At 35.9% G+C, this 14,978-nt stretch overlaps 1 long non-coding RNA gene across 1 annotated transcript in view; it reads left to right on the top strand.

Moving 5' to 3' along the window:
* LOC140603391 (uncharacterized) overlaps window positions 1-14,671 on the top strand; it is a 70,112-nt gene extending 55,441 nt beyond the window's left edge. Inside the window, exon 3 of the long non-coding RNA XR_012006369.1 lies at window positions 14,583-14,671. This is a non-coding gene — a long non-coding RNA (uncharacterized lncRNA). The remainder of the gene's footprint in view (window positions 1-14,582) is intronic.
* Window positions 14,672-14,978: the final 307 nt, after the last annotated feature.

Below are 14,978 nucleotides of genomic sequence, written 5' to 3'. Positions count from 1 at the left end.
CTTATGAAAAGGTTTATAGCACCTAAAATCAAAATATACACTTTGTTCAAATACTTTTCTTTCCAATACAGTCAAGAACAAATAAAAACAAATCACACAATAATAGTATGGTTTTAATTTTCTTACAGCTTTTATGAAAACCAATCTCAAATATTTTTCAGGGATAGAAGGGGTTGCTTTCAGTATATACAATGAAATCTAGTTGAATTCCCCAGGATCCATTGAGAATGGCATTACATGAGGGGACAGTACCTAAATTGGGATCAGAAGGCATTGCTTTTGTCACAGATAAAGCCACTTATCAGTTAAGTGAGTTTAAGGAAGTCTCTCAGTCTGAGAGCCTCATTTCCTACAGCTAGACATTGAGGATGATAAAGACATGAATGACATATACCTCAACACTGGCAGGATAAAATAATGTATGCCAAAGGTTTTATAAAATGTGTGTTTTAAAAAAATACAAGAACTACATAGTATAGGTATACTATCATCTACTACTACTCCAAATCCTTCCATGGCATAAAGTTGTTCATGGGAAGTGGCTATTTATGCAGGGACTACATTTCCTTGTCCCCATTACCTGCAATTGTGGGTCTTCATCAATGAGAAGTGAGCAAAAATGATATCACTTTCAGGTCCAGATAGTTAAGAAATATATCCTCTTTGTGCTCACTTTTCCTGCCTACCAATGAATACAAAATACTCCTGGGACTTAGGTCATGCTAGAACCATTCTCTGGAAAGATCCTGGATCCATAAATTACCACATCAAGAAGTACCATCTACTTGGCAGACAAGAACTACGCTGGATTGTGTACAAAAGAAATAATTCTTAATTTTTAGAAAAGACATTGGGGTTTGTTGTAATTAATTACCTAACATAGTCAATAGACTTTCTGCTTCCAGATAAAAGGAAGCAACAGGAAACAGATTAACCCCTCCAGAAAACAACAAAATATTTATAAAATGTTCATGAGACATCTGAATCACTGAAGAGTGATCTCAGAGAGAAAAAAAAGTGGAGTGAACCCTAAGATTACCACAGCATAGCCTTGAGAGAATTTCCAAGTTGCAGTAGGCAAACCCAGGCAGAACATATTGGACTCCTTGGGATGAGTCTGGGAAGACTGAGGCAACTGGAGTTCCTATAGCAGGGTTTCAGACAGGAGGGAGGTGTGTGGGAAGAGAACTCAGAAGAACTTAAGAGGACGTCCTTTCCTAAATAAAGCCACATTTCAGGTGAATACTATTCTGAACATGCACAAGGAAACAACCTGAACAGAGGGAGAGATCCACGTGAAAGAATTAGAGGTAAAGGTAACCAAAGGTCAGAAAAAGCCAAGAAGAGTGCTTCCATCAACTAGACTAGAAAAACATCATGATTCACAGGATATCAAAAAAGGTTGACAGAAGGATCATGCCTCAATAATGAGGAATAATTAGCCCTGTTCTGAACACTGCTTTTAAAAATCTTTTGCCCCAACAAATCTTAAAAGCAAGATTTGAAATCTGTGGTATTATTTCCAAGTAATTTAACTGCATCTCAGAACAAAGCTGAAAACTACAAAATACAACAAGGAGTGAAAAGAAAAATTCAACACCAAACAAGATAAAATTCATAATATCTGACATACATTTAAAAATAAAAAGAAACCTGCAAAAAAGTAGGAAAGTATACCAAAAAATGAGAATAAAAGCAATCAAATGAAATGACCCAGTACAGACACATATGTTAGAATTAACAGATAAGGACATTAAAATGTTAGTACAATCCTATTCCATATGTTCAAATAGTAAGTAGATGTGTGGAAGATGAAAAAAATTGAAATTCTGCTGGTGAAAATTAAAATTTATGTGATAAAAACTACACTAGCTGGGAATAAGGATGGACTAGACATTGCAGCAGTAGACGAGTGAACTTGAGGACACAATGGAAACTATCCATAATAAATAACAGACAGAAAAAATAATTATTAAAAAATGAATAAATCATCAGCAAGTAGTGGGACAATTTCAAATGGTTTAATATACATAAAACTGGATCCCTTGAAGGAGAGAGGAGAAAATGTATTTGAAGGAATAATGCCTGCAAATTTTCCAAATTTGATGGAAATTATTAACTCACAGATATAAGAAACTCAATGAACCTCAAGCACAAGAAACAAGAAAACTAAACGATAGCATACTGCCTTACTTATTGCTCAGAAATAAAGTTAGATTGGAAGATTCAACATTATGTCACTTCTCCCCCAAATTGATCTAAATATTCAAAGAAACGACAACCAAAACTCCACCAGAATTCTCTTCCTCCTCCTCCTGTTGTTGAATTAACAAACAGATTTAAAACACTTAGGGAAAGATAATCTAGGATAGCCATACTCACTTTGAAAGAAAGGAATATGTTGGAGGACTGATACTACCGATTTCTAGACTTATTTTAAGGCTATAGTAATAAAAATGTGGTATTTGTGTAAAGATAGAGAAATAGGTCAATGAACAGAATAGAGTCCAGAAATAGATTCAACAGTCTACAAAGAGAAGGAAAAGATACGTCACAGACTGGGGAAAATATTTGAAAAGCATTTAACTGATAATAGACTTGTACTCAAAATAAGGAATTTTCAAAGTCCAATGATGTGAAGATAAAACAAACCAACAAAAAGGTAAAAATTTAAAGTCATTTCACCACAGAAGATTTACATAGTTGGCAAATAAGCACATCAAATAATGCTAAATATTATTAGTCATTAATGAAATGTAAATCAAACCATAGTGATATCCCTACATGCCTATTAGAATGGTTAAGACAAAAAAACACTGGCCATACCAAGTATTGGAGAAATATGGAGGAATTGGAACTCCAATGAACTGCTGGTGGTCAAGCAAAATGGTGTAACCACTTTGGAAAACAGTTCTTACAAAATTAAAAATATACTTGACATATAATTCAGCTATCTTGCTCCTGGATAGTTACCTGATAAATGAAAGCAAGTGTCTATAGAAAGAGTTGTATGCTTGTGTTCATAGAAGCTTTATTCATAAAAGTTAAACAATGGCATCATCCAAACATCCATCAACATGTAGAAGAACAAACTGATAGTCATACAATGGAATACTATTCAGCAATAAAAAGGAATTAACTTCATACATAGTATAACCTGGATCAACCTCAAAATAACTGTGCAGAGTGAAAGGAACCAGATTTGGGTGCCTGGGTGGCTCAGTTGGTTAAATGTCTGCCTTCAGCTCAGGTCATGGTCTCCAGGTCCTAGGATTGAGCCCTCCCATCAAGCTTCCTGCTCAGTGGGGAGTCTGCTTCTCCCTCTCCCTTGGCTCCTCTCTCCACTTGTGCACTCTCTTTCTCTCTCTCAAATAAATAAAATCTTTTTTAAAAAGGAACCAGATTTTTTAAAGAATATATATCATATGATTCTATTTTCATAAAATGCTAAGAAATTCAAAGTACTACGGAATGATGGACGTAGGCCATGGAAGGGAAAATGGGAGGAACCAGAGGGATGACATTTGCAGTAGGCAGAGGGTTGAGGGTTTTGTTCATTTTCTTGACTGTGGTAATGGTTTCATGGGCATCTACATAGGCCCCAATTCATCACATTGTCCACTTAAATACAAGCAATTATTTATGTCAATTATACCTCAGTAATTTAAAAAATACATACTGGTTATAATTATCAGTGCAATATATCTTTAATGTCTGCTATTTACAAGGCTTACCCTGGACAATTGGAAAGAGACTCTTGTTCTTTTCTACCTCTCTCTAACATATTCTCTAGTTTCTAGGTTGGTTTTTTTTCCCCATTTACTCTTTTCAAGTCTTCTAGGACTCATGTTTTTATGTTTTGCTGCCCTAGTCAGAGCTGCTGAAAAGACACATGTAAAAGTTGCTCAGGTGCCAGGTATTTAACAGAAAGTCCTTGAGACCTATGCACTCTGAGCTGTGACTTTAATTATTACTCTTTAGGAGGTATTGCCATTTTAAAAGGAAATCTGAGAGGGCTTACTTAACATAAAGCAATGCAGTGCACATGGTGAAATGACAGGTAGTATTACATCTTAGTAGAGTGTTCCTTGACTAGGGGAAGGAGGTCTCCAGGGGTCATTTTCATTGATCAACAAATAACATATTCTTTCTAGAGTTGGCTTTGAATCATCGTAATAACAATGACTTTTATTTGTATAGGATGTTAGTGATTACAAAGTGCTTTCACATTTATTATCTCATTCGTGCATGCAAAGGCCTTTTGAGGTGAATTAGCTCCTATTTATGGATAATAAAGTTGGCAGTTAAGGCAGTTCAACAACTTGCTTTTTATTCAAAGGCAGAGTGGAATTTGAACCAAACTAATTTGACTCCCAGTTCAACAATCTATTCTGCAAACATTTTTGCATTCATTTTAAATAACAAATTCCTTGAAAGCAATGTATTTCTGCTCCTCTTAACTTCATAAAACCCTTCCCAAAGCAATCAACAATTTTGTTTGGCTTATACTTTGGAATTTGGGCAATTTTAAAGAAACGGTTAATTTTAGGTTATGAGAATGGAGACCCTGCAAAATAATGAAGCAATTTATAGTGAATAAAATGCTATTGATCTTTGGTCTAAATCAGTAGGATTTATGTTGAATTTCATGTCCTATTGAACAGAGAGAGGATAAAACAAAGCAGTATGTACATGATTAAGGAGCATAGAGATAGCCCAACATTCTTGATCTCCTCTGAACTTTGATTAATTTAATAATTTGCTTACACAGCCAGTGGTCATGGTCTTCATCATCTTCTTTGAGAATTCAAACCACCCTCAGTATCTTATCCTCCATAGGACACAATATCTACCCTGAAGATTGTGGCTGTAATTGTAGAATTAGAAAAAAACAAAACAAAACAAAACAGTCCCTGACTTAAGAGACTACTCATCTAACTAGAAAGGGAAGATTTGAAAATTGTTAAAAACAAGTAAACACAAATACCACTTTTGAGTACTGCCTGGACACTAAAAATTTAATATGTCTTGCTTATTTTACAGTTATTAAACCTCAAAAATTTTATATTTTAATTATTTTTTCAGATTAAGGAACTGATTCATAATAAATGGCCTTAGAAAACATAGAAAATGATAGAGACAGGATTTAAATGTTAGTATAACCCCAAAATCATGATCTTTTCACTAATCCATAATGAAAGGTATACATCCATACGTATATATTCTGTTGATTTACAAAAAACTTCCCAGGTAATTTGAAGGGAAAAGTAGTCTTTTCAGCAAAGAGTGCTGAAACAATGGCACATCTACATGCAAAATATGAGCCTCAGCCCTTACCTTACACCTTATAGAAGAAATTAAATGTATCACAGACTTAAAAATATAAAAATTAAAACTGTACAACTTCCAGGAGAAAAAACAGGAGGACTTTGTCAACTTTGTGACTTTTGATTAGACAAAGATATTTTAAATAGGACACAAAGGAAACCTAGAAAAAAATAACTGGACTTAATCAACATTAAAATCTGCTTCACAGGGGGATCCCTGGGTAGCTCAGCAGTTTAGCGCCTGCCTTCGGCCCAGGGCATGATCCCAGAGACCCGGGATTGAGGCCCACATCAGGCTCCTGGCATGAAGCCTGCTTCTCTCCCTCTGCCTGTCTCTGCCTCTCCCTCTGTGTGTCTCTCATGAAAATTTAAAAAAATAATAAATAAATAAATAAATAAATAAATAAATAAATAAATAAATAAAATCTGCTTCACAAAGGGACTGTTAGAGAATGTAAAGACAAGCTACAGATGAAGAGAAAATATGGTCAAAATACCTGTTTGATAGAGGCATATTTAGAACATATGAATACTCATAGGAATCAAGAAGAAGAAAAAATAACCCAGTTTTTTCAATGGGCAAAAGATTTACACAGACACTCCACCAAAGGAGATACATAGCTGGCTGGAAGCAATGCTCAACATCATTAGTCATTAGTAAAATCCGAATTAAGACCACACCGACGTGTTACTATATAGCAAGTAGGTATCTAAAGTTAAAAAAATATTTACCCAGTTTAATTAGTTTGTGATTAAACAGAAACACAGTTTTTTATAACTCAAAACAGTACAAATATGTACAAAAAGAAGTTGGAATTTTCAAGTAATGTTAAACAATTATACCTCATAATCCAGCAGTTTCCCTCAGCATTATTAATGGGAAAAAATTGAAACATTTTCCACACAAAGATCTGTATATTAATATTTACATAAACTTATTCATAATAGTTAAATATTGAAATCAAGCCAGAGGCCCATCAACGTAGTAAATATATAAACAAATTGTGGTATATCCATGTAATGGAATACTACTTAGCCATTAGAAGGAATGACCTATTGATACATGAAACAATGAATGGACCTCAAAAGCATTATGCCAGAAAACACATATTGTATGACTCTGTTTAAATGAAATTCTGGGAAAGGCAAAACTGTGAAGACAGAAACTCCGCTAGTGGTCACCAGGTATGGGGGGTGGAGGAGGATGGGACTGACCACAAATAGTTATGAGGAAACTTTTCATGGTAGTTGAAATGTTCTACAACTTAATGGTAGTTTGGTTGAATGACAGTTTGCCATTTGGCAAACTCAAAAGGTGAATTTTACTGTATTTAAATTAATCTCCAAAATCCTGATTTATAAAAGAGTAATACATATTAATAAGTGCAAGACTTCGGAGGAGGTAAAGAAGTCTAAAAAACAAAGTAATCCTTCCATAAGGAAGCCTTATGTAAGTGGGAGAGAGGACATTTAAGATGTGATTTTATAGAGAGGAGGGACAGTTCACTTTCTGGAAGAAAATAGAGTAGAACATCATGAGACAAGGTAACGGGAGGAAGTTGATATGACACGCACAGGACTGAAAAGATTAACAATGCAGTTGAAGAGATGTAGATGAGGGAGTAAAAGAGGAGTCATAAATTCAAAATCAGTTATCAAGATTAAGACCAGATTACTTAATAATGAATGTGGTCACTATGGGATCTTATAGAGTTGCTAAAGCCATAAAGGTCATTTCATAGTTAATTTATGACTTACTCACACCTGCCTCCAAGCTAGATTCAGGCAACTTCAATTCAGCGAGCAGTGACCACATGATAAGCATTACACTAAGTACTTGGCATATATTAATATATTAAATCTATCATTAAAAAGTTAACATTTTCTCCAAGTATGCTTTTGAGAAAACCAACACTCATATAACTAGTCCTTATGGCTGCTCCATTCCCTCCCCCCCCCATTTTTTATTTTATTTATTTTAAGATTTTATTTATTTATTCATGAGAGACACAGAAGGAGAAGCAGAGACATAAGCAGAGGGAGAGGCAGGCTCCCTGCAGGGAGTCTGTTGTAGGACTCGATCCCAGGACCCCAGAATCACAACCTGAGCCACCCAGGTGCCCCAAGGCCTCATTTTCACTTGCATTGGAGTTCAATTTTTTCTGTCGAATCCTTTGTTTTTCACACTAGCACTGGTGCTATTGCCTAGTTTATTTCCCTATTAGCCGCCTGCATCCAAACCTCCATGTCAAAGTCAATTTCCCAAGCACCTGGGCACAGACCTATGCCATAGATCAAATCAAGAATTAATTGTACATAAGTACTATTTAAATTATTGAACATTTAGAAAATAATAATAATTACACAAGAATGGTGGAGCTGATCTGAATTTATCAACCTTTCTAGATATGCAACTAACAAAATATTTCACAAGGTAATAAGTCATAAGAAGCCAATATTAAGAATAATTGGTCAAAAACAGCTAAACATTTAAATATTCATTTGTATACCATTCTGTGGTTTACTTGTGTGCAAAGCACTCTGCAAGTACAGTGAGAGATACCAAGAATTATATAATATAGCTCCCCTAGAGCTCTCAAAAATAATCACAGTCATTAACAGAGTTAATATAACATATTTATACCTTAAAAGATTATTCAAATATGAGGCAGGAGGAGATAAGGGGAAAATGAGAGGCATATCAAGGTATGCTTGAGATGTTCAGTTACAAATTGGTTAGTATAGCTTCCTGAGTTGATGGCTGAGATAGTCTGGAACTGTCAGTAAGAACTGGACAAATGAAATATGCAAACAAAGAGGTTTTAAATGGGGAAAGAGGGTGAGGAAAAGGACACAGATCACTGTTTACAGAAGGAGATGATTCTGTTTGAACATTCATTCCTCTTGGGGAAGCAAAAGGGTCCTGGGCCTTTGTTGGTTGAAGTTTGAGCTTCTAAAGGACCAGAGATGGGCACCACGATAAAAGTAGAGCTATGCTAATTCTCAAGCTGGAAATCAAGTCAGGCAAATCTTTAAGGCAATATCCAAGGTTGGCACAGAGTCAAGAACAGATAGTCTGCACAGTGCTTCAAAGGTTTCTGGTCTGAAGGACCGAAGTTAGAGGCCAAGAAACTGGGCAGAAATCAAAGAAATAAAATGGCAGTGAAGTTGACAAAGGTGAGTGGGAGGTTAGATCTGGGGTGATTCCCTCAGTTTCTGTGGGAACCTGAAAGTTAGGTATTTTTATAAGACCTTACAGTGCTCCCTTATTGGAAGAAAGCAACTATTGAGAACATTACACTGGTTTGGGTAATGGAGATGCATAGGAGACACAATCAGGGCTGTAATTTGACAAATCTACTTGTCTTTGTTCTACTGAATTCAAATAATGCTAACGTGGAGTTTTATGGTGGTAACTCATGCCTTGACATTGTCATCTTTTATTAATAATCAAAACAATTTTCCAAAAAGTTTCTGTCTTTTGTATCCTATAATAATAATTGATTTCACATATTCAGCAAAGTGAGAGATTTAGTGAGGCAATCAGTGGCCTGGGGAATGCAAAAGTAGTTGGCTTGAGCTATGCTTACTTGGCCCTTAATTTTATTTCTTAAGCTTCAAGGCTGATGTTAAGTTGATTGAATGGTGGGTGCCAAAGGGTGTTTCTCAGTTGCTTCCTGGAAGTACTGCTGGCTGCTTCATTCCCCTGCTTTTCAGGGCAATTGCATGAGTCAATTATTTTATTAAATTATTCATTTAGTAAACATTTATTATATATCAACTATATACCTATGACTCTTATAAATGTTCAGAGGGCCAGAGTAGCAGTGGTGCAATGTGATGGGACTTGAACCTTTAAAGCACAAAGATGAACAGGATGACATTTCTGCCTTCAAATACTCACAATAAACTATATATAGGAGGTATATAACTGTGGAGTGTACTGGGCCTCTACCTGTGCTCCAAGGAGGAATTAGATCATGAGCCATCTACTAATGACATGATAAAAGTCCAGCTGTAAAATTCATGACTCAAAGATAGGATCCACATAACACTTCCTAGGTAATGGTATAATATTTTCCATTCTTCCACCAGTGAAACTTGGTTTAGACTCCAAAGCAATCAAAGTAGGTGAGAATCAACGTGTGAAAGTTATCTCATTCATTCAATTTGTAAAAGCATACTGAGAAAATACTTGGTGCTAAGAGTTCAAAGGGATAAAAATATGAATAAAGTAGAAGTTATGAAAACAAATGAGACAGTCTCAGGGACTGGCAATTCATTTTTTCAACCAGCATTCACTTGTTGATCTCCTGCCATGCGTCAAGTTTTGCACTGGAAGATATTTCCATCATAATCTTATGGAATCTGGGTCATGCATTTTTCAAGCAAAATATTATGAAAGTATTTGTTACTTTCAGAGCCCTAATAGCATTATCTACTGAAGATGGATTAAAAAAAAGAATAGGTAACAGTATTCCAAAATGAGAAGGAGTTACTTCTGATTTTAAACATTTTACATTTAAGTGTTTTTATATTTATTTCTATTTAACCAACAATTATTGCACATTTACTGTATGCAAATTTTATGCAAGGATTGTCAGACACTCAAGTGGGATTAAGGTATTCAAAAAGTTCATTATTTATCGGGAAAGAAAGAAGAAAAGATAAACATCCCTTAAAAGGCAGGATGTGTTACATGTTTCTATAACTAATATGTAGATATGCCAAAAGTGGTTAAATAAACACCAGGCAGAGACAATGATTTAATAATGCAAAAGGAAAAGTAGAAAAAATTGTTTTGCTGTATTTTTGTAGTGTGCGTGTGTATGACTCTGTGCAAGTGTGACGAATCAAGATTCATTGGAAGTACATCTTTTCTTTACAAAAGCCAAAAGCCAAGGAGGTTAATAAAGGCCACCCTTTTAGCAGAGATCTAAAAGCCACTCTTGAATTCTTGAGCATTTGCTGACAGCTGTAGCTAACAATTTTGTAGGGAATGCTATGGAAGTTAAGAGTTGTATTTTCCACATTAAATATATTTGAACTCAAAATAAAATTGACATCTACTATGGAAAAATGAATATACAAAGTCTGCATTTTAACCTTTTTGTAAGACAGCCTGAAAAATCTTGGCAAATGTGTGCTAGAAATGGTATAAAAATGTCATAACCCCAATAATGGAAGAGCATGGGATATGGCAACAAATGAACAAACAAATGAGTAATAAATGAGCAAAAGCAATCCTAATAAGTGAGGAAAACCTAAGAAAATAGTCAAGAAGAGAGGAATATAAAGAATAACGAAAACCAAAGAGAGTGTCATGGAAAAGAAGTCAAGGCTGGATCATAGGGAAAATACTTGTTTTTGGACTATCATTATCTTGTCTTTATTCAGTTCAAATTCAGCTGGAAGATCCTCAGCTAGAAGTAGATGAAAAAGTATACTAATCTGGGATTGATCAAGAAAACATGGTTCATACCAAGTAGTTCAATGGAGGACATTGCGTACAGCAAAATAGGCATAAAAGTTTTGGTGGCTGAAAAGCCAATCAGACGACAAATGAAACAAACCAGAGATTAACAAAGCAGAGGGCTAGTAACACCCCTGGGCAGGAGAGTTAAAGGAGATAGAAAGAACAGGGGTCAGGAGTCAGCAGCACATCCAGTAAAATCTAGAATCCTGGGGGAGACACGGCCACCCCAGAGGCTGGCACCCAAATCCAAGTGAAGGGAAAAAATACCCTAGATTGTCCCTTCCTCCTCGTACTGCTAACACTTCCCATTTGCTAATTAGCACCATCCAGAATTGCAGTGTGCGGCAATCGGACTTCCATGACAGAGCAAAGCAGGGAGAGTGGGGAATGGATCTCAGAGTAGAGAAGCAAAGGAGCAGCCTGGAGACTAAAGAAATGCATGACCCCCCACCCCCAGAAAGATCAGCAATGCAAAGTGTAATTCAGCCTAGCTGAAGTGAGGGCGAAATGCCAATTTATCAAATGTAACTAGGTAAGGGGAATCAGAACAAGACCTTTGAGTGTCCAACTGAACAAACCAGATGAGGAAATAGCATGAGAATATAGAACTTAAATTTTGAAAAGGCCATTCAAATAGAATTACCTTAAGAATGAAATGTGGATAGGAAATCACAGGAGTTCACCGAAGCTCTTTTGAAACCTTGTTCACTATTAGAGAATAAACTTTTCATATCCCACCAGGTCAGGCTGTTTCTGGATCAGGGTTCAGGGGCACTGGGAGCAGGTGGCTGGCTTTCCCTTCTATGTGCTTCTCAGAAAAGAGGGACTGAAATACACTGAGCTTAGCTGCCAATGAGTTGTAGATTCCTTTGGGCACCTGTGCATATATGTATTTATGTTTACATTTCACTGTGCCATTCATTATTTGGGGTTATGTAGTGTAACCTAATATAAACTAAAAAAGAGACTTCAGTACACAGCATCTAGTGTCATGCTAGACATAGAGTAATCATTAATAAATGTGAATTAATCATGCTGTTTCAAGAAATTGTATACATGATTTGGCTCCATTCTTGGACTTCTAGGTAAATGATGGTCCTTTATTTTATGTCTTTGAGGTAAAGTGGGGACTACTGTTGAGTTTCTAAGTGGATTACATGGCACAAAAAGCAAGTGATTTCGAACAGTGTCTTGTTCATCATAAGTACCTATGTATATTTAATTTTTAGGCTTTATACCACCTTTTTCATCGCTTTAGTAAAATTAAACTTACCCACTTTGGATAAAGAATCGTTTTATATATTTGACCCCAAATTGGTGCCCCAAGTAGAGAAGATAGATAAAATAAACAGCACCCTTTTTAACATCCTGCATATAACACACAACCATATGTGTAATCATTCAACAGCTGCTCCATTTATACAGATGACACCTAAGTGTATATCTTTCTTGACCCTCAGTCATGTACATTAAACTGTCCTGGAGACATTCCCATCTGGATGTACCCAATCATTCCAGGCTCATCATTTCCAAGTTAGAACCTAACTCTTGTTGTTCGCTATTGAGGAAAAATCACCATTAAAAACCAGTGCTTGGGATCCCTGGGTGGTGCAGCGGTTTGGCGCCTGCCTTTGGCCCGGGGCACGATCCTGGAGACCCGGGATCGAATCCCACATCAGGCTCCTGGCATGGAGCCTGCTTCTCCCTCTGCCTGTGTCTCTGCCTCTCTCTCTCTCTCTCTCTCTCTCTGTGACTATCATAAATAAATAAAAATATTAAAAAAAAACCAGTGCTTAAGTTAGAGTTTATGAATTATTTTTGATTTTTTAATAGGTTACTTCTCATGTGTTTTAAGTCTATTTCCTCTATATTTTTAAAGCAACTTACCTTTACTCACCCCATTGCCAGCACTTTAGTACAGAATACCATAATCACTTGGCCTGATTACTGACAGGCTTCCAAATTAATTACCTCCCATCCCAAACTGTACAGTCTCCCAATGGACTAATTTATTTTCTTCATTTTACAGCATGAGTGTGGTTGATTTTGTAAGCATCTACATTTGATTATGCAATTTTCAGACCTAAAGCTCTTAAAACGTCCTTGCTTTCAGCATAAGCATTCCTTGAAATGGAATGTAAAAGCCGATATAAAACTTGCTCCTCACTTTATCTTATGGTCTCATCTTACACAACCCTTTACATTTCTATGACAATCTCCAGGGAAGCTAAACATTTTGTAGTTCCTCAGGAACACTCCAGGCTGATGTTCCCTTTCTTTGGAACATTCTTGTGTTTTTTTTACTGAGCCAAACTTTTATAACTATATCAATTCTGAACACAACCTAAAAGGAGAAGAGAACATAGGTAGGGAGAAATCTAGAAAGTTATGGAAGTAATCTAGGCATGTGGGAAGAAATTGTGGTCTAGAATGTTAATGCCAGAAATGGAGGGGAAAGAATAAATCCTAGTAATAGCTCAATCGATTCTATTAAAAAGTAATGAACAGGTAAACTTCCAAGAGAATATTGGTGACATTAGGAGAAATAAGGAAATTAACAATGATTGCTGCATGTTCGTCTCCCCATCTATAAGCTGGGAATATTTTTCCACTTTACCCTTATGCTATAGCGCTAATGTGAAAATAATAATAAAATAAGGTAACTGTGGAAGTGCTTTGAAGTAATGAGTTTCCATATGGTTTGAAAAGCTTTAGTTCATGGCCAGACCACATGGTACTATTAGGATTTTGGAGCTACTCCCTTTTCCATGGGAATCTACATCCAGCACACAGCATCGCAGTACATTTGTTAAGGGTAACTGCTGCCAGAAAAATTCTGCATGGTTCTCAAATGATTCCAACTGTCACTTTTATCAGAAATGATAGTATTTAGGTGTGTTCCTTAATAAATGTAATTTTTCTGTGCAAAAGAGTTTTTCTTTTAGGCAACTAAGTAGCACATGGTGCTCAGGTACAGTTCTGCAGAGAGAGCTTGAAGTTAGAGTGAAGGAGAGATTTAAATGAGCTGGACTGCTAATACCAGGCTTCAGAAAAGGGACCAGAAGACTGACGCCAGATTATTCATCTGACTAATTTTCAGCCAGTTGGGAGAATACAAAAGAAAACAAATATGTCACAACTGGGCTCTACATTAAAAAACACACATAAACACACGCAAACTGTGTGGCAAAAGAGGACAGGGAATAAATTTTTTTTTCTGAGGTAAAGATTTTTCAATAGCTAACTGTGCTTCTGGTACCTCAGTCTTAGAGGCTTAAAAACAGGAAGCTTAAAAACAAATCTGTAATTTTCAAGCTATATGTCTATGGGTTGATTTGTTTAAATATTGATTTCAAAGAAGAAGACATGCAGTATATGTTTCTCTGTAGTGCTGTTTTCTTTCTTTCCAAATTTCAAAAATTTCTTTCAAAATTTCTTTCTCTTATTCATATGAAAGAAAATGAAGATCACAACTAATTATAATTAAATAAAGAGAAAAATTAAAACTTTGAAGAAAAATAATCAGGAATTGTTTTTATTTATGGCCATTAATGAAAGGTACCACAAAAATATCTAAACAAAGGCAAAATCTTTTTGAAATTTAGTTTCTTCTTCTCTTCCCCCTCTTCCCCCCTCCTTTTTTTTTTTTTGAGAAGCAGCCACAGCTTTTAATTATTGTATAGGAGAAAAATATTATAAATTTAATAGTTCAGTTAGTTTTAATAAAGTATGATCTTCGAGGATAATTTGAAGTAACTATTATTTCTCAATTTCCTAAGGAGGAATACATCATCTTGCAAAATACGTAAATTGTATAGCTGCCGTATGGATTTACATTTCACCCCCTTCCTGTAACATCTCTGCCAGGTCAGTATATCTGTATATGTAAGAATGTTTGGCTGCAATTCCAAATCCCTAATATTGGAAGTAATTTTGCCAAAGAACATACTTTTAGGGTGTTAGGATATGACCAGATGCAGGTAGTTCCAACTGAAACCGGTCCTCCACAGGTCATTAATGGATGTTTCTTTGGCTATAGTTTAAGTATTTCCCATTCTGAAGAAGCTTCTGGCTCAGAAAAGCAGATGAATATGGCTATCCTATCCATCTCCGTGAAGTGTCCTGAGTCTAAAGTAAGCCCACATATGAAAGTGCTTTGGGGGCAGGGGGGAGTC

The sequence above is a fragment of the Canis lupus genome, chromosome 14, assembly GCF_048164855.1.
Source record: "Canis lupus baileyi chromosome 14, mCanLup2.hap1, whole genome shotgun sequence".
Lineage (NCBI taxonomy): Eukaryota > Metazoa > Chordata > Mammalia > Carnivora > Canidae > Canis > Canis lupus.
Note: the sequence above shows the minus strand (reverse complement) of the source record. Positions and strands in the feature narration are given on the sequence as shown.